This window comes from Camelus dromedarius, chromosome 13, assembly GCF_036321535.1.
Source record: "Camelus dromedarius isolate mCamDro1 chromosome 13, mCamDro1.pat, whole genome shotgun sequence".
Taxonomy (NCBI): Eukaryota; Metazoa; Chordata; class Mammalia; order Artiodactyla; family Camelidae; genus Camelus; species Camelus dromedarius.
In genome coordinates this window covers 49178302-49203175 of record NC_087448.1, presented here as the reverse complement: position 1 = coordinate 49203175, position 24874 = coordinate 49178302, and the positions used below count along the sequence as shown (strand labels likewise).

The following is a 24874-nucleotide window of genomic DNA, read 5'->3' as shown; positions in this document are numbered from 1 at the left end:
AGTCTAGCTGCCACCTCCCCAGAGCGACTCTAAAAAGCACCATGTACTCTTGGGAATACATCAGATCCAAATGGCAGAGAGCTGAGATTACCCTCTTGGCAGCTGTGAGTGGTTAAATATATTTGAGAAGGGGTCTGAATTGGATTTCCATGCTCATTTTTCCAACCTCAGAGAGGTTTTGACTTTCTGCCAGGGGACGGATCTAGTGATGTTGGAGGCAGGATTCCATCCAGGTTGACTAAATGGCTGGTGCTGCTTTCATGGAACTACAGGCTGAAGAGAGGAGAAAGTGGTTTAAGATTTGTAAATACTAACTTATATATATATATATAAAATAGATAAACAACATGTTTATCTATTTTAGCACAGGGAATTATATTCAATAACTTGTAGTAACCTGTAATGAAAAAAAAAATAGGAAAAGGAATTTATGTATGTATATGTATGACTGGGACATTGTGTTGTGCACCAGAAATTGACACAACATTGTAAACTGACTGTATTTCAATTAAAAAAAAAGAAAAAAAGAGGGAGAAGGTGGAAAGGATTTAGAGCACAGACCGAGGAGTGACAAGCCAGCGGAGTGCTGGGTGGTTGTGTGGGATGGAAGGAGACCGCTGGGCAGATTTGAAGGGGATTGGGTGAACCCTCAGAAGGCTAGAGAAAATAGGAGATGGTGAAGTCCTTAGATTTCTGGTGAAAGAACCTGGGGAAGTTTCTGGAGAGTTACAGCAAAATTCAGAAAGGAGTGGTGGTAGGGCCCTAACAGCTCACCCATGGCACTAACCACTAGCCTAGCTGGTTGATCTTGAACTGAATGATCTGGCTGGGGGAGTGGGAACCCAGACCTGTTGTAGCAGAATTCAGTCTCACACAGTTCCGAGTTGTCCTCCAAACACTGGCCTCATCAGTTATGAGAAACCTGAGACATCCCGGGGGCACAGACTGTGAGAATTGCGCTGCCGTGTAGATGTGTTGCAACTCGGTTAATGGTGCTTCAGTGTAGACACGCTGCAACCTGGTTATCTCTCTCACTTTGAGGCACAGTCCTTTGTAATTCATAAGAAATGCTGCTTTAAAATACACAGAGGCCATGGCCACAAAAGAGGAGGCATTTCACAGTCAGAAACAACTGGCTGGGGGACTGCAACTCATTGCCCCCCCGGGCTTTATCTTCGCCTCTTTAATTCAGAACCAGTTATGACCCAGGAGGTCTGTGATTTGATTGCTGACAAATCTACTCTTCATTGCTATAATATTTTGGCAAAGCTCAGCTCCCACTGTGGCCTTCAGTTTTTAATCCCCGTCCAACATATCAGCTTGACACATTCTAGAAAATTCTTTCTATTCCTTGAAACCCCAGAAGCCTCTAATAAGCTGGGGCTTGGAGATACAACATACCACTCCATTTATCACATGCCAAAAGGAGGAAAGCTTTTTCTCTCCAAGTTTACTGAATTTTTTCTTTTCTTTTCTTTTCTTTTTTTTTTCTTGAGTGTTGGCATGTCAAGAAGACAAGCCCTAAGGTGTAGTGGAGGTTAAACCACGTGCTGCTTTGTTTGGTATTTGTGTTAGTATTTTCCTTGGACACGTTCCCTGCCTTAGATGGCGTCTGTTAAGGACCAGCGATGCTTTTTCTGATCTGTGAGATCATGAGGACGTGGCCCAATACTTGGGTAAACTGCTCTGAGTTCCTTGAATCTTTGCCTGAAGACAAATGTGACAATCTAGGTAGAAGAACCCAGTCTCTCACCGGCTGTGTTCTAGGAGCTTATGGGCAGGTTTTTTCATCATGACCAAAACAAAACAAAAAGGAACATTATTAATAGCTGATACCATGTTAGAAGAATGGAATAATTGAGATGGCCAATATTTTCAGTGCATTGTGCCTTTTACATTTTGAAAGTGGGCAAATGATATTTTGTTGAATCTTTCTTTTTTTCAAAGACTCTCTCTCTCTCTCTCTCTCATTTTGGTTTACTTTCTGAAAAACAATCTGGCTATAGAGTTCTGATTAGAGGTGAGACAGGCTTCAATATGCAGGGATGAGATATTAGAGTGAAAGATAATGCTTGAAACCAGACTTTTAACATTTCATTTCGGTGCTGTCCAGAACAACTAGAAAACTGGGGAAAGGTGAGTAAGAGAGTTGACAGCTATGCTCAAAAATGGACCTTATTAGTGAAACATAAATTAGAGCCAGGCTTCTCCTATCAGCACCCCGTGCTGTTAATGATAAGCAGTCAATGAGATTTATATACCCTTAGCATTTTTATAATGACTCTGTTGCTTTGATGACAGTTTACTGTCAAACACTGTGCTCAGAAATTTATAGCATTTGATTCAAGTGAATAGACAGTTTAGCTTCATTACAATCTGTTCTGATTTTCCCTTTTCGCGAGGCTCCCACCTTCACTTCTCTCTCTCTTTTTCCTTTTTTTTTCCCCTTCCTTAGACTAAGCTCTCAAACACTCCCCTGGAAACGAACTTTTGAAGTGGGGGCACACTAGCAGAAAGCGTGTGTTAACTTGCGGGGAAAGGGTTCAGTGAATTCCAAGAGCAGGCAAGAAGAGTCTAAAGAGAAGGCATGTTACACTAGAGTTTTAAAAACTTACAGATGCACCCTGACAGTGGCTGTAGGGAAGTTGTGAAATGTCCTAGGAAGAGTTTGGGTGAGGAGAAGGGACTTTGAGAGGGGAGAGCCCACGCATGCTGCTGGAGAAGTGATAAGTTCTTGTTCTCTTCTGGAAAGAGCCGAGCATCTGTTCCCAGCACTGCCCACAGCCCTGAGGACAAGAGTCCAATAAAGGCTGCTGACAGATTGACTGCAGCTGGAGAGGGCCACCAAAGCCACTCAGTGGGACACTCTACAGAGCCCTGCTGCCCACGCAGGGTCATTTCACTGCAAAGTTCAAGGGAACACAGCTGTTGCAACTGATGGCTGTTTCTGCACAGCAGGGAGTGACTTCAGGTAGCAGGTGTCTGATTTTCAGGAAATAGGTCTGCTGCTCGGAAAATGTGATCTTTCAGGTAGACAGGCTCTGAACACAGGTGTTTTCCAAAGGTGGTATTATTTGAATAGTCTCTATGCAGCATTTCAAAAACAGCTCAAGTGGGCCAAGAGCATTCCTCTCTCTTCCATCCTAGGCTCTCTGTCCTCTTGCAGGCCCTTTCCACCCACTTCACCTTCCCAAGCACCACGTGTCCACTAGCTCAGTGGGGTCAGCTGGAAACGCACACCTGCATTTGAGGTCCAAGATGGCAGCCACCTGCTTCCCACTTGTTCTTGTTCTGGCGCTGTCTCCATCTCAATTCTGACATCTTGGCCCTAGAATTTCTTGTGCTGGACTTTTGGCTGCAGTATTGGATGATCATCCCCTTTTGTTTTTTGAGTCTTATCTTTTCTGAAAGAACGCAGAGTTGGCTTAGCTCTTTGGTTCTTCATACATCATGGTGCTTCTGGTCAGAACCCCTCTTGGATTTGGACCCCCAATTGTGCCAATGACTATTTCACCGGTGATTACCTCCAGGGTCCCAGCAAGGACCGGGGTGGATGTTCCAACACATGCCATTTTACTAATGACTCCAATTACAGTAATCACATCACTGTCTGTTTCGGCCAGGCTCCAGGCTAGGCATTTTACGTGTGTTATTTTTTAGTGCGTACTGCAGCTTTGTGAGGTAGTGTTACTATCCACATTTTGTAAATAAGGAAACCGAGTCTCTGAGATGTGTCAGAGCACAGATTCAAATGCAAAGCTCAAGATTCTTTCAGGAATATTAGAACCATAAGTGGGAGGTGATATAACACAGAAAAACAAGGAATTCTGACCTCCCATCCTGCCATCCGTTTTGTGGTCTTATTTTGAGGTCTCAGCTGGTAAATGTATCTTTCTTTTCCATGAGGAGACAGTTTCATGCGATTATTCTTGCCTCAGAGCTGATTGATGACAAGCGTTCAATTTAAATAAGGCCACGTTTAGGAAAGAACGGGAGAGAAAGTGTCGGAATTCTCAGAGGCCCCGGTCGGGCGAAAATAGCAGACTGGATGCCAGGCTTAGAGGGTTATCCTGAAGGAACTAGTAAGCCGGTAGTTTCAGTGTATTCACAGGATAAACTCCAATGTTGCTTCTGTTAGGAAAAAGGACCCTGACAGTGGCAGTCTCCAGCATGCACGAAACTGGAGCACCATGGTGAAGGCAGGCGTCCAAGAGGATTGGTTGTCAGGGAGAATTTTAAAAGCAAGTGAGTGCCATGGTGACAACTTTGGAAGACATTAAAGGGTCTTAAAAGGGTTATGGACAGAAGGCGTCACTTCTCCAGTGTGCCCCAGAGGTTGTGCAGCTGAAGGCACACGGCCCCGGTGACTGGGCAGAAGGCTGAATGGAGGGCTCGGAGCCAGCCAATGAGAGGCACACGTTCTGTCATCAGGAGCTTAGATGCTGGTGAGATGTGATCATGTGGTTATTGCTCAGGCTGGGCTAGAAAATCCTTTCCAGCCAAGGACCAATATTCCTTTAATACAGAGCTGTCTGCATGGGGCTGTCTGCCAGTCTTTTGGGCTTTTGAAATACAATATTACCAAAGTCACTGACACTTTCTTCATAGACAATGAAAAATAATGCATTGGTTATCAAATGCCTTTTCGTAAACATATTCATGCATTTCATATCGCCCCTCTCCAAGGTTTAAAAAAAAAACTTGGCCTTAGAAACTAGGAGAGGGCACGTGAAATCGATCTAAATGAAGATATTAATATTCACATTATAGCTAAACCTCACTAATTTGCACTAATGACTGGGAAGCCTATTGCAAATTACCAAATTAGTGAGTAAGCCAGCAACCAGGATTTCAGAAACACCCAAAGACAGCACCAGAAAATGAACTCTTTTCCTGTAATTTCATCAGTGCAATTGAATTTTAACTACTGAGAGTAATTTCTAGTCTATATTTTGTCTACCTTGCAAATCCATGTGCATTTTAAAAAGCAGTGGTAGGGCTGTTAAAATAAAAAAAATTTTTTTTTTACATATGGTTTTGGTTAAGAAATGTATGTAAAACAAAACAAAGCTCTTGGAAAGAAGAAACAAGATTTTTCTAAAGGATTTTTAGTTTTTAAATATTTTTTTTCAGTTGTAATAACTAGATATAACTGGGTTCATTTCCCCTCTTAGTTATCAACCAGAATATGCAGAAACTTAAAATACTGCACGAAAGACTCACAAGCATCAGTGAACTCTCTCAACCAGCCAGGTGCCTTATGTGAGAGAGGTAATTTTCTAAGACACAAGTACGTGAAAATGGAAATTGACAGAAGTGGGAGTGAGGGTAGGGGTCGCAGTTTGTTTGCAGTGACGGCAGCAGCTTGGCATGCTGTGACAGTGGAAGGGACGTAATGGGTAGCACCTAGGACTATCTGTGACCTATCTGTTAATATGCTGGGTTTTTTTTTTTTCTTATTCTTAGTAAACATTCACTTCCATACCTAATTTTGTATCTGAAGTTGTGTATTCTTTTTTTTTTTTCTTAACTGTATAAATTTCTGCCCTCACAATACCTGTATCCTCCCTAGGATTTGGAGCCAAGGGTCTGGATTTGTATCGAAGGAGAGTTAGTGGAGTGAAAAGAGAATGGGGCTGAGGGTAGCATCTGAGAACATGGCTATTTAAAGAGGAAGAATCCTCTGTAAAATATAGAAGGAATGAGCTCTGCTCTCAGGGAGTTCCAGGGATGCAGTCCTGTCCTCATCCACCCCCTCCCCTAGGCAGGGTTCTCCTCTATCTTCAGGGAGGCAAGAGGGGCGTTGCTTTCCCTGCCCCTCACAGAAGATTAGAGCTTCACTCTGTCTGGATCAGACAGGGGCTGGGAAGCAGATGGGAGTCTGCTGGATCGTATCTCAGATTGTACGGGTTATGTAATAAATACCCAGAACCACATGTGACTTGGAATTTTGAAAACATACCTGCCATCTTGCTTCGCTCCACAGTCTTGTGGCTCTGCTCATGTTTGTTAAGCTGGGTTTTCTTACCTCACTTAGAAAGTCAACTTAGGGTGTATAAACCCGGTGCCATTGGTCAACTTAGGGCAAACTGTTTAGGCCAATTGTCTAGGCTTGGCCACCTCCATGAAGCCAGCAGAGCAACATAGCAGATGTTGGAAAATACTGGATCTGGAGGATGTAAACTCGAGACAGCTCTCCTTCCCCGTGCTACCTCTTGACTTCTGTAGTACAGATTTCAAGAGCTCTCTCTTTCCTCACTAAACAGGGATCGTAACACTGGAGACTAACTGTCTCAAGTGAAGTTAGGCTGAGGACTAAGAAATCCAGGGCAAAATCCACCGGCTGTAACTACTCATCACATTACAGTGAGGGCCCATGAATTTCGAAGACAGCTCTGGTCAAGAAGGAAAATGTATATCCTAGGTGTGGAGATTGGGGATGGGGGTTTTGCCATCACATGTAAGAGTTTCTTAGACAATATCATGCCTATGTGTGATTTAGCCACGTACTTTGGAAAGCTAAAATAGAACTGTGAAAGAGACATAAATAATTATTGTATTTAAAGAACTTAGATGAAGTATTCATGTTCATGGCTAATTTTAACTTTACCTACACCTTAAAATCTACCATAATTGACAATCTTATGGAGGCTCTGTATTCTTTGAAGAAATATGGAATGCAAATAATACTTTTCAAGGGAAATGGGCTGCTTTTTAGTGTTAGGATCTTTGAAATAAAGAGGAAATGAAGATTTTTTTTTCTCCCTCATGAATATTTAAGTCAAATTGTGTGAATTTGTTATTTATTGATTTTAAAGCTTCGAGTATTCGAAGTGTTGAGCTTGTTGGAAGTGACTTCTGCCCTCCTCCTCTACTTTTACAGCTTTCATAACTTCCTTGGGCTGTTTCCCTGGAGACCACAATGGTAATGGTCAGAACAGGTACACTTAGTCTCCATCACTCTTATAAGGATGCAGTTGGTGTGAGTGGGTAAAAACTTCTCGTAATGAAATCCCATTCCAATTATTACAGTGTAGAACTTAAAGCATCAGCAGAATACACTGGGAGCACTTTAGCATCTTTTTTTTTTTTTTTCCACCCAGCTCAGATGTTATTACTTCTTAAACTTTCGTCTGCAGGAATCCATCAATGTCCTTTTTCAAACTCTCTAAGATGCTCTCCAAAGAGGATTCAGAGATAGGTAATTTTCTCTTATCTGAGTTTTCATGGAATTTTAGTTCAAGTTTTATTGTATTTTTAAGAGCTCTCTAGATGCCCATAGAGAGAGGCGAGTTAAGATACACATGCTACAATGCATTCATAACCTTAAAATATTCTTTATGAAGAATAATCAGAGTAATTGTTCCTTTGTTCAGAAGAGAGGATGCCCAGGCTCTTCTCAACACTTCCAAAGATTTGGGGGAAAAAATGCCCTTAGCTGGTTACACGGCATTTTCACAGAAGTCATTGAAAGTACTCATAATACTCATTAACAAACAGAATGGTGACTTCTTCTATGGTGTTGACAACAGAACATCAGTGTTTGAAATCTCTCTGGACGCTGGCAGTTTTAATCCCATTAATGCCTTGATTCTGTTAGGATGGCAGAAGGAGACTTGGAACATCCGTCCATGAAGCCACACTTTGGTAGCACAGCCAATATTCAAGGAGAGAAGAGGCTAATGGATGTTTCCAGAAATATCTTCTGAGACTTAGCAATTGAAGTTAGTTATTTCACTGTACTCTACACTTACTCATGTTTGGGAATCTTAAAGTCTGATACCTCTTCGTCCTGTTTCTTCCTTTTCTTTTCTTCCCATTTCCAAACGTGTTTTTAAAATGTAGGCAAGCAAGAGTGGTTTCACTGTGGTTTTTTCTCATTCATAGAAAGACTTTATTCATCTTCTGTCTTCAAATTCTCCTCTTTCTCAACAGCTTTCCTAGGAGGCAGTGACTGAAAATTCTTAACTAGAACAACAAAAGGAAAATTCATGTGCAGTTACCATTGTCTCGACCATGAAATTTCCAAATTGAAAATAATGGCCTTAATGAGGAAAGTTTTTAACTAAGATGATGAAAATTGTTTTCTATATTTTTAAAAAACATTGTTCACTTGATGAAATAATTCTTGTATCTAGTGTTATCATGATGTAGAATTCTGGCATGTATGTTATGGTTAACAAATTCATCTAGTTTGCTTCCATGAATGCCATCTACTTACAGGCAAGTTTGCCCACATAAAATCTGGAGAAACATGTAGGGCCATTTAAACTCAATCCATTCGTGAATCAAAACACTGTTAGCTACCTACTATAAGGAAGGTAGGAGGCTCTCATTTTTAAGGACACAGAGACATGTTACTCACTGGTCTGCTTTTAAGCCGTTTAGAGCTAATGTAATTATTAAAGACAAGTAATCATGAAAGATAGGAAGATGATGTCAAGTCTGACAGTCTGAGCTGCCAGAGGATGGAGAGCTCACCATCCTCTGCGGATGCTGTGTTCTGAGAAGGCTTCCTGGCTTGCCTGTGATAAATGAGGTATAAGTAAGCAATGGTACCTGCAAGGTGGAGGTATGTATAGGTCTGTAAGAGATGTACTTAGGAAAGTGGGGAGGGAGAGAGTGTGCTGCAGGTGGAGGGACTGGCACGGCTAAAAATGCATCAGCAGAACATTGCAAAGAGTGTTGGGATCCATCAGCAGAACGTTGCAAGGAGTGTTGGGGTTTGAGTGAGAAGGATGGTGAACTGGTCAGTCAACCCAGAGGAGAGGCAGACCAGACAGGAGACATTGCTAAAATGCCCAGTGAACTCATTTAAATGTCATTCAAACGAGGATTTTTCAGCTGTGACTTCTGCAAGTCAGGATAAATAAATTCCTGTCCAAGTGGGAATTAACCCTGTTGTCTCGGTAATTGCTTCAAGTTTCAGCATCAAGACTGGATGTCTAAACAGTACTGCTAATGCGCTTTATTTGGTTCACCATGCTTTTGACAAGAGCCCAAAACACCATGTATTTTCTGTTCAAACTGAGTCTAACCATCAGCCAATGTGAAGGTTCTCAGGGGGACCCCTTTGTGTACAGGGGAAGCACACGGCCTTACCTATAAGGCCAGAGAGATACACACACACACATACACAGATCCGTTGTATGCATTCATGTGTATTTTAAACAAAGAGTTTAAATAGGGGTTGCTGAACATCCTGGTATATTGTAAATAGCCCTGACCTCATCATACCCAGGCGAAGGGTTTCTTTGATATGCATCTCCTCTTGTTACTTACAGGCATCTTTGATGATGAAAATAAATAGACCAACCAAGCCACGGTCTGTTCATTTCTTACAAATGTGCATGATCTTTGATCAGAGCTCTAGGCTGTAATCTATAATTAACCTATATTCAAAGACTGCCAGTGAAAACCACCAAGGTGGTTTTGCTTTTTCAGGTACACTCTCTGAGCAGGTGTCACTACACACCACCAACTTTTCTAAGGCCAAAGCCAAGAGCAGACATTAAAACAGTCCTCCTGTAATTGTTCCGAAAGGATTCTTAATTTATAGGTAGAGTGACTACATCTAATCTTGCCTTTCACAGCGTACTCCTGAACAAAATTATTTAAAGTCATTTGGTGAGTTACTGAACATTTCATAACAAATCATCTTTTCGAGGAAATAATTCACTGGGAGACATATGGATGACAGGTTTGGATTTTAGAAAATGGTAATTTATAGTATCAGCTTGGTTGTCTTGGTGACCTTCACTAGACTGGACTAGGGTTTTACTTATTCTTTGCCTTCCAACATACCAGAGAATAATTCATATCCTTGCTAACCTTTGCAAATGATTTCCCCAAAGGTTTTCCTTCATCAATATCACAGAAAACTAACCCATCGTCACCATCTTTGAAAAGGTAATTAGTCATGAGTAATTGTTCCATCCTGACATCTCTCTAACTGAATTGATTTTCTTTTCCTTTTATTTGAAGTTACATCTATTCATTTGTGGCCGTGCTAGAATCTTATCACCCCTTTATTTTCCCATTTCTTAACTCTCTTGCTTTTTTGCAAATGCTCTGAATTACACAAAGCTGGTAGAGTTTAATGCCATGCACACCTTTGCCTAGTTTTATGAGACTTTCTATTCCAAAGCAGAAGGATGGATTTTCCTGTCCAGCTTTATTAGATTTGATTCTGGAATATTTTACTTAATGGATTATTTTCATGGCGGCCCCTGAGCAGCATTTATATGGGAAATGTTGTGCTACTTGATTAAAATATTCCCATGGGATGTTTTTACCCCAGGATTTTTCTTAAAATTACCTTTTGACTACATAAAAGTAAAAGCAAAAAAATTACCTTTCTACGGGGCATAAGTTGGTCACCCTCTAACAAACTCAAGACCCTCCAACACAGTCATGGAGGAGAGCCACGACAAAGGATAAAGGAAAATTAAACAGACCAAGACTGCATTGCGCTCATTTCTAATGCTCAGCTGGGATTTTTGTCTGTGTGCTCCACTAAGGAGCTAACCTGGAAAATTATTCAAAAGCTTTGGCTGTTAGAGGCGCCAAGAGGTTAGTTATGCCTCTGCTTGCTAGTTTCCATTAGTCACTGATTTGCTTCTGGGCACAATTCAAGGGATTAATTTTTATCTACAAATCCCTGTAAGGTTGGGCCCTGGTTATCTTGGCAATAGTGTTTCTCCTCACTCTAAACGCAACTAAGATTCACCGGGGAGATTCCTTGATAGAATTATATATGATGAGAAGGCCGTGCTCTGTGCTCAGATAGGTAACCTTAATGTTGTGTGACTAGAATTTGGCAGGAAGCAGGTATTTTATGTTCTGCCAAGATTTTACTATCGGATACACTCTCCTGTTAGCTATTTAATGAGACAAGGTCTTTCCCCTCCTTTTGCTGTATTGGAGCATTGCTTAGATTTATGTGTAATTCAAAAGCAGCTGTTCCCAGTTGCTTCCTGTTACTTAGAGCCTGAACTATGTCTGGTTTTAGCAATCTGAAAAAGTCTTTGTAGCCTGGATACTGATCTTATGTGATGCCAGTGGCTTGGTGAATACTCACGTAAGCAAACAGAGATGAAAATAGTGCACAGTTCATTAGCAGAGTGTTGAAAGCCTGGGAAACACTGTGAATCTGAAGCTGACTCAGGCACAAAACCACTCTCTTTCTTGGCAAAGGTAATCTCTCTCTGCTTCAAGTTCCTGAGTTAGAATATAGGGATTATACAATTTTCTAAACCTCGGCTTCTATGGAGAATGATAAGGATTACTCATTGGAAGTGAGGTTGCAAATAGAAGGGGCTTCAGAACACGAAGGGAAATAATACTAATTAAAACCATGCATACAGAAAAGGGTCCCTTCCTTAGTAATCTGAACACCTCTTCACAAATGAAACTGCAGCTGAATTTGACCTTTGGCTGTTTTGGTTGGCTGGTTAAATGAGGTGGACTTTTCATTGTCCTGGCAACTTTTAAGGGAATGAAATGAAATATGGATATAACAGAAGTCACCGGAAAAAGACAATTTGGCAAAATTTATGCACGATCTGGGAGTTTCTAGGCCAGTGGTTCTGAATTTACTACCTTCTTGGGAAAAAAAAAAAAAAAGACAAAATTCAGGGAAGCCGTAAGAAAGAAAGGAGAAATAAAGGTAAGGCTGACATACAGCTTCTGTACCTAAAATATGATTATTTTCCACCAAATCTGGTCCTTGGAGAAGATCACCACCACCCAGCCTCTGTGCCTGCCTGAACCTTCCTGAGCTGTCCCGTGAATTTATTTGCAAAGGTGGTGAGGGATTGCTGAGAGGTTCCCATATGCCAGGGCAGGCCCTGTGCTGCATAAACAAGACAGACAGGGTCCCCACTCCCATGGCTCTTACCCTCCTCGTGAAGAGACAAACACAAGGCATTAAAATGAACCACAGACAAAGGAAACGACAGGTTGCTCTAAGGCCTGGGGAAGGGGTGCTGACGTAGGTAAGACGGTGGGTCCCTACCTCCATTGGGTGGTTTTAGGAAGTCTGCTTTGAGGAGGGGACGTTTAAGCTGAGGCTTAAAAACCAAGAAGTCCACCCTGTGGAAGTTGCTGGAAGAGTGATTCAGACAGAAGAAACAGCCAGTGAAAATCTCTTAAGGCCAAAGAGAGCGGGGGCGGCGGGGGGAGGGGCTAACAGGAGCTGATTCACTTTTCAAATCTTGCTGCTGCCTGGAGGGTGGACAGAGAGCCCCGCCTCCTAAGGGGCTCCTCTCCACGGCCACCGGCACCTCTCACCTCACTAGGGCAACAGCCTCTTGACCCGTCTCTTCAGTCCACCCTTCTCCATTTAATCTGTTGTCCACACTGCAGCTGGAGTGATCCTTGCACAGTGCAAGCCCAGTTTAGTGCCACTTCAGCTTAGAAACCCACAGTGGCTGCCCACCGCCCGTGGGATAAAGTCCGAGTCCTTCCCTGACCGAAGCCTGCATTGGCTTGGCCCCGGCCTCCTCCCCAGCCTCAGCTGCCTCTCTGGACTCCAGCCACAGGAGGGCCTCTGCCCACTTCCTGAATGTGTAATTATGTTTCTCCCTGCCTCAGTGCCTTTACACATTCTTTTTTTCTGTCACCCCAAGAATCTATCCCTCACCTTCACGACTCCCAGGCCCCTAGCCCTGGGGTCTTCAAACTTTAATGTGCATCAAAATCAGTCATTCCATTTCTAAGAGGGAAAAATAATATATATCTCTAGGGACATCGTGAGAATTACATAGTTAATTCCTAAAAAGTAGGAATGAAAAATAAATGTTCTTTAAAGTCCATACTTTCTCCTTCTGTTGCTATTAGCAAGGCTAGACTTGGGAGTTTGTGGTCACGTAGTGAGCCACATCCAAGCAGGTGATCCTGGAAACCTCAGCTTAAAGCGATGGTTTCAGGGGTGGAGGAAGGCTAGCAGAGGACTCAGAATGCTAATAACTCCTCTCGCTAGCGCCACCTCTCTGTGCGTGGTGGAATGGCATAATCAGCACACAACAGCTGTGAAGGTTCAGACGTAACACATGTAAAGCTTTATGAACACTGTCTGATAACAGTACTCGGGAATGTTTATTATTATTTATAATGACTACATTTTCTAGTTCTAGTATGATGCTTATTCAAAGAATTCAAATGACTGGGAACAGTGGGCTCAACTTTAATCAGTGGGGTAGAGCATGGAGAGATTGGGGCTTCTCCAGAAGGATGAGTGACCCACTGGGACGTCAGGGTGACTGAGGTCAGGCCTGGGCTTCTGGTCCATCTGTAGCCTGTGACCTTCCCCTCTAGCCTCTGCTGTCTTTCTATCATATCAGCTTTGAACAAAAGGAGCAACAGAGGTCATAACAGGAGGAAATAGTAGTGTACGTCCACTGAGTACTGATCACGGTGGCATTTCAGATCCATTACGTATATCCTGAGGTCTGTGTGGACTTCACACCCCAGCCCAGAACACAGGGCCTTGACTCCAGCTCTCTCTGCCTAGCTTTGGGTGAGCTCTCTTATCTTGAGAGGGGATATACACATGGCTGCCATCATCTTTCTCATCCCTGTGATTGTGAGTGTGCGTATGTGCCATTTTTGTTTGGATATCACCCATTTTTCCCTCAAGGCTAAGCCCATTGTCACCAGTTGCAGGAAACTTTCCACACAGTTGGATAACTGATGCCCCATGTGCTTTCCCACTACAGCCTGGGCATCCTTCTATTGGAAGACTGATTATTATGGGTTGTAACTGTAGAGTGTACATTTCCATCACCCTCACTAGACTGCAGCCAGCTAGAGAGCAGCAATTCTTTGTGTTCTCAGCAATCCTTTGTGTTCTCAATTCTTAGGACAGACGACATTCCAAATAGGCTCTGTGGAAGGTGGGAATGTATCAGAGCAGCTTTCTTCTGTGACCAGAGGGGCAGGGTCTCGGGAGACACTAGTCAGCTCTCTGGAGCAGGAACCCAGAAAAATCAGAAACTAACAGAGAAAGGAAATTTGGGAAAGGAAGATGTCGCTGAAAATAAAACATGAACCTACTTTACAATTTTGCTTTGAGTCAGTATGTTTCAAACAACTTTATTTACACACATTTTCCAGGAGGCACGCCCAACATTCAAGTGGTGGGCTTCGACACATTTCAGTAGTAGAGTTTGCAACAGGTAATGATCACGCATTCTTAATTGTGCAGTGCGTGCTTGTAGCTGTAGGTGAAAAACTACTTATAGGGCCTTCTTGATACTCCCTTTTCCCATAATGCACCCTTTACTGATGCAACATATACTGATTAATTATGTATTTCAGATGCTGATGAAAAAGGGCAAGCTAGTTAGAGTTAACTGAAGCATTGACTCCTATCTGTCTACCTAGCAGAGTAGAGCACTCTGTTCAGGCCCATGAGTTGAGAAGGAAGTTTGTCTGACAGCATATGTGAACCACCCTCTGATTGGCGGGCGCAATGAGGCAGTTATTCGGCTTGCTGATTGTTTATATTCCTGTTGAAGAACAAGATCTTGGGCTGGTGCAGGGTGCCCACTGACCATTTAGGAAACAGCATAGATGCTGAAGGCACAGGATAAAGATCAGGCTTCTCTTGCCATCCACATTTTAAGTCAAATAACCTTGGAGGCTGAAATCTCCCCATGGATGCCTGTGGTCCCAGGCAGTGATCCTTCCTCTGACCAGACCTGTTTTCTCTTCTACATGTGCCTGCAACTCAGCAAAGAGTGACTCCTGTGAAAACTTGATATTTTGAAGATCAAAATTTTGTATGCTCAGAAAATGAACTTGGAGGAATTCACACCTAAACTTGCCTGGTAGACTCAGCTTTCAAATTTTTCTGAATGATAAACCCAAGTCCCACCTCAAATGGTCATATATAAGAAAGGATATACTTTTTTTTTTTTTTGAGACTGTAGATTTCTAGATCACTGTTAAATTAGCCTTCTTCTTTGAAGTCAAAGAACTGTCATCTTAGCCTAGGGACTCTCCTTCTTGTATGGTACTTGCCTCCCTCTTGAATTGATGGTCAGCATCGGTGTTGTTTTCTACTATCCTCCCAAATACTTAAGTACACTGAGGCTATATTCAGGTCATTTGAAATAAATGAAAGAATTGTTATTCAGATATAGAGTCTTAGACAGGAAATATAAACCACATTTTGATATTTTGCACCAGAAATTTTGACTTGGCAATATTTTGATGTACAAAAAAGAACAGAACCACTAAACTTATTTATGTACCTAATGAGTAAAGTGCACAAAAGCGATGTATATTCCATTCCTGGCCTTTGTTTCATTGTTAAGTTTTTCCCTTATTTTTAACTCTGTTGTTTATTACTAGGTAATGTTTTGAAATGTTTATCTCTGATACTTACCTCTGAGCATCACCCCATATGCAATATCCTCTTAGGACTTTTTTAAAAAATAAAAATACTATATTTTTAGTGTCAACTGAAATGCACACTCAAAGTCTTAGAAGACAATAAAATGGAACAACTGCATTCAATTTAAAATTGGTTGGAAGTTTCTACCTATCTATATATCTATCCATCTGTTACATGCCTATATACACACTCCCCACACACACATACATAAATGATCAAGGACACTGTCAAGCTTCATTATTTTCATGTCATATTTCATTTCATAGTAAGTCAATGAATAATAAGGAATGATCTCCTAGCTGAAGGCATCATGATGTTCCTGTAAATCTCTTAACAAGACAAATGTTGTTCTCTGTTCTGCAACTTTTTATCTCTGTATGAATGAAAAAGTGTTATACCCTTAAAGGTCAGAGCCTTGACAATGGGCTGTCCTGTATATTTCAGGCTATAGGCACCATTCTTTTACCAAAGGTGTGGAACCAGCATGACTAAGCACAGGAAACAGAGCACAGGGTGAGATCTAAAGGAACAGATCTAATATGGAGTCAGATTTCTTCTTCCCTGTTACAGTAGCAAACACACAAGAGAAGAGTGGACTCTTAAAGATGAGGAGAATATCTGAACGGGATGAAGGTCAAGGATAATAATTGTATACATTATTACATAATAAAAATAACACCCACGCAAAGAGTGTTCTCATTTTGATACAGTCCTCTAAAATGTAGACTGGTAATGAGGTGAGGCTCAGGAAGGGTGGGGATGTCTGTTACATACATTGCTGACAATACAAGAATGTTATTACATTTTGCCTTTGCAATTTTGACACTAAATTTTTGTGTCAAAATAGCTGTCTGTGTCTCCCTGGCTAAAACAACTGCGTCGGAATGGTTGCGTCAAATGGTCAGAGACAAAACTTTCTGCTTGTGAACATCATGGCCAGGCTCACTTGAACGGTACAACAGGCAGTAACGCATCTAATTTCTGGGCTCCCAGATGTGATTTCTGGCTGCCAGCATCTCCCCCACAGACCTGGCAAGGTGAGACTCCACCTCTGTTGCTTACCCTAGTGGTCCATCAATTGGTATGTAAGTAGGAGACCCTACTTCTATGGATACAAATATAAGACTTTGTGGGGGGTAGGGATTCATTTGCTTATTTTGTTATTGGTGATTTCAGATATTCTCTGTATGGAATACTGAACTTTTTATAAAACTATCACTCCGGTAGTGGAAATAAGTAGCCTCTGTAGAGGGGTGAGATATAGAACAAAACATGATCCCAGCAACTTCATGTTTCCTCTTGAGATTGTCAAGGTGCCTGCTCTTCAGTGACCACTTAGCCATCTTTCTGCGTACTTGGATGTGGTGGTCACAGAGCTGCTCACGAATATTCTGGTTTCCCATCTTCCAGGCGCATGGTAGGACTGCACTTCTCCACCCTCCTTTTGAAAGCAGGCTGCCCTGGAACTTGCTTTTGCCAATGATATGTGAACGGAAGTGATCATGTGTGACTTTCCTTTTTCTGCTTTGGAAGCTTATGTTGAGATGTGGACTCTACTCCCTTGAGTCTCTGACTGCATTCGTTGGGCTGAGCCCCATCTGGTACCTTACATTACACATTAGCTTGAATGACGAATAATCTTTGTTAAGCCACTGAGATTTGTGAGCCTAGCCTATCCTGACTGGTATATGAGAAAAGAGCAAAGTCATGCATTCTGCAGATGCATATGTAAATCTATAGTCTTCCCCCAAACACAGCAAACTCAAAATTATTGTACTGGTTTTATTTTATCATCACAGAGTCCCAAAACAGACCAAAAAATTTGTAACATTCTCACATTTTTATTTCTAGTAAATGATTAGTGCTTCATTAAACATCACCATATAAAGCTGTTAAGTATTAATTATTTGTTAAAGTTTTCAAAGTTATAATTATGGCAGTAACTCTGACTAACTCACTAATAGGATCGGGGTTGCATTGCAAATGGTTCAGTTGGTAAATTTTGTGAGCAGGTGACAGAGGATGATTAAAAAGAAATCTAGGACTCCTGCGCCCGAACGAGCGATTTGTTATTTTGTTTTGACAAATACAGTTTAGCTTTAATGGTACGTGATAACAATCTGTAAGGGGAGTGGAGACGTACTGGGGTTCATTTTGGAAAGGTGATCCAAAACACCTTGAGAATTGCACACGGTTCTTAAGCCAGCTGAGAAATTAAGTGTGACATTGCCAAGTTTCCAAGTGAAAATGATTATGTTTGTAGATTGAGAGAGAACGAACCTAAATTATTCTATTGTATATTCTGCTTGACTGACACACAGATTTGCCTAATCGAGGATGCGGACTGTCAATAATTGAATGTCTTCTATTTTTCAGTTTTCAGAAAACCACTTGATAATTCAAGTTTTTCTTTTTTTTCTTCCCCAGCAAGAATCATTCACATGCCCTCTGTTCATTTATATTCTTCTGTTATGGTTTGGTTGTCATCCAGGTTTTTCTAACTCATTAGCTATGCATGTCTTGTTTCAAACCAGTGCAAACTCTAGCATCTCCTGGTCTTGTTTCTACTTCATGTGCAGTATGAGGAGATTTTCTAACTTCGCCTGGAAATGTGATGCTTATGGCATGAAAAACTCCAGTTGAGCTTTCTAAAAAAATGTAAATACGACCTCACAACAAGCCTACCATCGTTTGCCAGAGGAATTATCACTGTCTCTCATCTAGCTCAGGAAAAAAAAAGAAAAATGCAAAATTAGAAATGGAAGTGTGAATTATCCATTAACTATTGGATATCAGAACCTTTCTAAATGTCTCGAGGTATTGTTGCTATATCTTAGACTTTTTTTTTTTTTGCTGCCTTCAATGTAATCTCATATATATTTTTCCAACTCAAGTAGGCTTAATTATTCTTATAATAACATAAATATTTGCATCTAAATTATATATTAGAACTCAGGCTTGCCCCCAAAAGCAATTGGATATGGTTTCCTACCTTTCCTTCTATTCTATTACTTTAAATTCAGGCGATACAATCTCTAAACTTCTCCCAGGATGACTTTGCATTACTCCTTATTTGTTCCTTGAAAAGCTTCTGCAGATGAAAGGTTATTTACTATAGCCCTTGCACTCACTAAAACTTAATGGGAAAAATACTTGTAAGCAGTGCAGTGGTATCTGTCAGAAAAGCAATAATTTGGTTTCAAAAACCTGTCTGATCTTTTTTCTTTTCCTTAGACTCTGACTACTGATACAAAATTGCCTATTGGTGACTGAAATGGACAAAAAGCAAATGCTGATAGGAACCCCCAACTCAGAGGTGCCCAGCTTTCTCTTTCTATATGGATGCTTCGCAGGGTGATGAGTTGCACCCCGTAAGTGGGGGCTGGGGCAGGCCAACATTTCACCACTTCTGGGAGGTAGTTGTGTGGTTTGAATGGCTCCACAGGTCGTTTTGATACAGCCTTGTGTATCAGGTGTGGGTCTCCTTCTCCTCTTGAAAATCACAGCCCTGGTTTGGCTGGAGAAGGTATTTCCATAGCATGTGTTGGGGAGGGGATTAGCAAACCCCTAAGTTCTCTTGAAACTGAAATATTTCAGGTGCATTCTGTAAAGTTATGGAGAATTTCAAATAGCTTATGTTTTACAGCCATCTTTGTTGTCATGGGTGGGCACTAAAATTCTGAATCACAAATACCGTTGTCAGGAAGGGACCTTTACTCTGTCAGTCTTAAATAAGGGGGCCCTCATCTTCCTGTTGTGCAAAGTGACATTCTGAGGAGATGAGGACATCCTAGGCACCACCTTCAAGGGTTCTGATGAGGCGTTGGTAGGTCTTGATGGTTTCTGAGCACTCTCTGTGCCAGGCCTTGTCCACGTTCCTCCCCTTAATCCAGAATGTGATCCTACCTTCCACTGAACCTGTGATGATCAGTACGTCTGAGAGGCTTCCCACTTCAGTGAATGGCATTACTGTCCTCCATGTTGCCTGGGACAAAAACACTTGAGGCAAGTCTTGATTCCTTCTTTCCTCTCCTGCCAACGTCTACCCATCAGCAGCACCTATCAATTCTGTTACCAAATATAGTCTCTACCTTCTAAGGACCTCTCACCATCTTCCTGATGATGACCACTCTCTCCAAGTCACCGCCTGTCCTGGAAGGCCACAGCTGACCCCTGACGGTCTTCCTGTTTCTGAGAATGACCCGTAGGAAACATTCTCCGCTCATCAGCCAAGGTGACCTTTTAAAAGTATCAATCAGATCGTAGCATCCCCTGCTTAAAACCCCACAGCGGCTTCCACTGGCTCTGGGTACCTGGTCTCGGGTGCCTCCCAACTTGCCCTCCTACTTCTCTTGCTCATTATATTCTGACTTCACAGACCTTCTTTCCATTCCTGAACAATGGAAGCGTCTTCTCCTCTGGGACTTGACATTTGTTGTTCCACCTGCGCAGAATCTATTTAGCCCCAAATCTCTGCTTCTTCAAGTTCAAGTCTAAGCTCAAATGTCAGCTCCTCAGAGGGGGTGTCCTCAATCACCATGCATAAAATAATCCCTTCCACCCAGTCACTCTATATCCTATTAGTCTGTTTTCTTTTCACTGACATTCTTGTTTATAATTATTTGCTTATTGTCAAGCTTCCCCCAAACAAAGAGGAGTATTATTCCTACTAACCACTCTTGGCATCCCCCGTGCCCAGATCAAGGCCAGCATATAAATGCTGGCTGCCTGAGAGAAGATGTCTAAAATGCTACTTCCTTCATGAATGCCCATGGTCTTAGCTCCTCTTACGACACCTACCTTGCACTTAGGTATTTTTTTCTCCTGTGAGAGTTGAAGCTTTTCAAGGCCCTGTATATATTTACCGAATTCAATTATATGCTTTTTGTTGTTAAAGGAAATTGAGTAACAAATTTAAGTAGCACTCTGTAGTATGGGAGAGAAATGGAAACAATTAGTAACAGCCTCCAACAGTCACTGCACAGTATGTTCATTTTCAGGTATTAATTCTCCCCGGTGTGCTTTATTTCCTGATTTCCCTATTCAGGAGCTCACTCTACAGGACCTGCTAACAGTTGATTGGTTCAAGAGGAAGAGAAGCAGAACTGGCCAACAGGTGAACAAAGGAAAAAGCTCATGTCTTCAAAGCTTGTATCAATATCTGCTGTGTGTCTTGAGTTCCTGACCATGTGTAGGCAAGATGTGGGTTGGAGGTGTTAGGAAGAAAGATAGGTGTCTTTAAGCAGAGGCAAAAGGAACCAGCAGGAAAAAAAAGAATGATAAAAAGAAGACTGATGTTCAGAATTCAACTTTCGAGTCAGACTAGGGAGGCTATAGAAAGAAATTTCTAAATCTCTACAGTGGTATTGGTTACATTGCTCCCCAGAGCAGGTAAAGAAAAGACACTCTCAGCCCTCTGTAATGTGCAAATTGCTTTTAGTCACTCTCCCAGGGAAAGCAAGACGTGTCAGCTTGCAAGTTGTTAGGCTGCCAATCCTATTGTCAGGCAACCAGGACATTTGAATTCAGATGTGATGAAATTCCATTTGGGGTTTTTCTGCCACAAATCCCTAACGTATAAAGAGACCTCTGGCTAAAAAAACTAGTAAACTTCACACATCAAATCTCTTCAAATATATTTTAAACAACTCCACTCAAAAGATCCTGAAAACAAGTTATAAATTGAGGTATTCAACAAGGCTGGGGACAGGTGCAAGGAAGGGTAGGCAGTTTTTTTGGGGAAGAACATCGGTCATGTGCCTTCATAGCAGAGTCAGTCTTCCATTTTTATTCATTCAACAAATAACTAGTTGCAAGGCAGTGTGATGCAATGCTTTAGAATTTAGGCTTGGAGTCAGAAGGCTTGGTTTAAATCCTGGCTGGCTTACCTGCTGGGATGGTTCATTCTTTGTGTCTGTTTGGCTAGTTCAGGTTACTCAATCACACATGAATCAAGATGTTGCTGGGAAGGTATTTCATAGATGTGGTTGACATCAACAATCAATTGGCTTTCCATGAAGGAGATTATCCTTGATCATCTGGGTGGGTTTCATCTAATCAGTGGAAAGTGTTAAGAGCACAACTGAGATTTCCCTGAGGAAGAAGAAATTCTGCCTGTGGACTCCAGCATCACCACCTGCCTGAGAGTTCCCAGCCTGGGGCTGGTCTGCCTTACAGGTTTCAGACTGCTCAGCCAGACCCCATAATTGGGTAAGCCAATTCCTAGGACTCTCTCTCTCTCTCTCATTCTCTCTCTCTGTGTATATATACACACATGTAGTCAGAATGTAACCCTAGTGCATACTACTAATTAGAGAAAGGTCAGCTTATAGTGCTAATACTACTGATGAGGTAGATGGCATTTCTCTACTGTGTGCTAAGCATGGTACAGCCAATTTCATTTGTTTTTCTCATTCTTCCTTTATTCATTTGTTATTCCACTTAGACATTCATTGGGCTTCTATTATATATTAGACATAGTTCTAGATGCTAAGGATATGGTGGAAAATTAGATAGAAGAGATCCCTCTCTCCTTGTACTATATATTCTAGTACAAAGAACACAAGTGAAACAAATATGTAATGTACTTAAGTATGGATAAGTTGTACAAAGGACGATAAAGCAAGAGAAGCATGCTCAGGGCAGGTCTGGTGACACTGAAGCGGAGACCTGCATCAGGAGAAGCAGCCGCTTTGCAAATATTTGGGGGAAGATGATTTCAGAACAGCAAGTATAGAGGCCCTTAGAGGGGCATAACCTTGCCACATTGGAGGGAAATAAAGAAGCCCACTGTGGCTGTGTCGACGTAACAGGGGAAGAGAAGGCAGGGAATGAAGTCAGGAAGGGAAGTAGAACCCAGATCTTGCAGGATCTGTAGGCCATGAGGAGCGATTTTGTTTTATTTTAAGTGTGATGGGACTGTATTGATGCCTTCGGAGTAGGAAATGCACGCTTATTGCAGATACTGGGTAAGTTATGGGCTGTGGTGGTGTGGGGAGTGGGAATGGGTGGAGACAGGGAGGCTGCGCAGGCATCTATTGGAGTTGAACAGGTGAGGGGTGATGATGGCTGTCACTCAGGTGGTGAAGATGGAAGAGATGGAAGGGGAGGATGTTCAGGATGGGTTTGGGGGACAGACATATGGGATAAGGCCTGAAAGTAAGGTGCAGTTGCTATCTTGACGTCTTTAAGCTTCACAGGGCCCCAAAGGCTGATGTGTGAGTTTCATTGCTATTGCCAGATAACCCCCTCCCTTCCAGCAGCAAAGTCTCCCCACCTGGCAAGTTCCTGCATCCATTGGACCAGGGATTTTCCACCTGGTCCTCAGCTTAACAGGTTTCATTTCCCTGCCAGCTTGTGAAATTCCTCAAACAAGCCAATCACATCCTCCCACTGGAACTGGGATCCAATGCACCCTCGTGTTACTGCAAGCCTGTCACCCACAACCCTTGCTTGTTCATTCTGTCCCTGAGGGTAGCCCCTCTGTGGGCCTGCATGGCAGATGTTATCTTTCCCTGGGATGCTGAGTATAGACAACTAAGAAACTGCTGCCCACTTCATCTGTCCAGCTGGATGTCCTGTGTCTGACCAGCTCTCACTATTTAAGGCAAAGGATCCATCCTCACCAGTGGAGAGACTAGGAGACGATCAGCACACCTGATTTCAGAAGCAGAATGGCCCAGCCACAGTTGAGGGCCTCCAGTCAGCTTTCATAAACTGCTCCTTGCTAAGTGACTGGTTCCTGAGGAGGCCAGAAGGTCCACGCTGTGAGTGATTGGATGGAGACAGAAACTGAAAGCTGCGACCTGATGCAGCTAGAAATCTAAAATGCTCGGAGAGGATTTGTACGCAGAGAGAAGGGAGTGAGGGAAGCCAGCACTGCAAGAAAAGGCAGAGCTTTCCCAGAGGACAGTTTCTATCCACCAATTTCTGGGTTTTGGGCCCAGCTATCTTCTGCTGCCCTGCTCTGCTGCCTCTGCCACAGCAAGGGGCCTAATTCTCAGAGTTCTACAGCACAAACAGAAACCAGAAGATACCCAGGGTGCCCCTGTGGCACGACCAAGGGGGTTAATTCAAACCTGACTCAAGCCCAGGGTTGTATGTATGGTTAAGGAAACCATACAACCGTTGCCACTGGGGAGGGCACTAACCCTGGCAGAGAAAGGGGTCGGGAGGGGCCCATCTGCTGTCTCCAGTCCCCTCAGCACCTTTAAGCAGGCTGGGCTGAGGCATGGGGGACCGCTGTCAGGCCTGGGTCTTCTGAGGCTCAGATGGCAATGGGAACCACTTCAGGAAGGTGAGAAGTTGAGACTTCTTTTTTTTCTTTCACTTTACTCTTTTTTTGAAGGTCCTGGGTTCAATGTGCATGCTAAGCATGCACTCTACCACTGAGCTATCCCTTCTCAGGTTTTTAAATTGAAGTGTTGAAGTGTAGTTGATTTCCAGTGTTAGTTTCAGGTGTGCAGCAAAGTGATTCAGTTATACATATACATACATATATATATTTTTTTCTTTTCAGATTATTTTCCATTGTATGTTATTACAAGAAATTGAATATAGTTCCCTGTGCTATACAGTAGGTCATTGTTGTTTATTTTATATGTAGTAATATGGGCCTGTTAATCCCTAACCCCTAAGGGCCTTTTTTTTTAAAAAGGTTTTTAATTTTTTCCACTTCTTCAATAAACATGATATATGTAATAATTATACGTATATTATAAATAAACTATAAATTATATAACTATATAATTATATATAAATGTTTAAATGCTTTTATAGCTGTACAAATCACTATAACCTTAATGCTGTGTTTCCATGCATTTGGGCCCCCATACCCAACACCCTATATTATTCAAGTTACTGACTCCATCGCATCAGCCACCAGGAAATATTTGCTATTAGAGATTTGGTTAATGTGTTCTGTTCAGTGATTATTTCAACAGCCTCTGAGCTGTAGTTTGCCTAGAATGGAATTAGGAATAGATGTGAGAGATATTGCAGGAGAGGGATAAAAATAAAAACCATTTGAATGAATTTGGTGGGTGAAGGAGAGAGAGAGAAGTTATTAAGTTCAAGGTGTTCATGGCAGGACAACTAGAAAATGGTGTGTCACCAGCAAATATGAAAATCCTGGGAGGAGAAATAGGTCTGAGACAAAGAGGATGGTTTGACTTTCAACACGTAGAGTTTGAGATGTGGCTGGAACATCAAGGCAGTTGGAAATAGGGGCTACCCAAGCCATCAGGTTTCCAGTTTTCAGCTTAGACAGAGAAGATGCAGTCATGGCTCCACTCACATGTTCCTCCCAACTCTCTCCTTTCTGTGCCTCCATCTCAGTCGGCTGAGACCCCAGGGAACAGAGAGCTCATGTTAATAGTTAATGGTTGACTTTTTCTCCCACAACTGTACCCACTCGGTTCCTATCGCAAAGTCTGAACCCTATAGATGCTCACATGCGCCCGCTTCTCATGTGGA

The 24874-nt window shown here is 42.2% G+C and overlaps 2 long non-coding RNA genes across 2 annotated transcripts in view; one reads left to right on the top strand and one right to left on the bottom strand.

Annotated features, from left to right (window-relative positions):
* The window catches only part of LOC135322774 (uncharacterized), a 37488-nt gene extending 24958 nt beyond the window's left edge, over positions 1-12530 (bottom strand). The window contains exon 1 of the long non-coding RNA XR_010383609.1: positions 12292-12530. This is a non-coding gene — a long non-coding RNA (uncharacterized LOC135322774). The remainder of the gene's footprint in view (positions 1-12291) is intronic.
* Positions 1-24874, top strand: part of LOC116157203 (uncharacterized) — a 153974-nt gene that overhangs the window by 119238 nt on the left and 9862 nt on the right. The gene's annotated exons all lie outside the window — the stretch shown is intronic.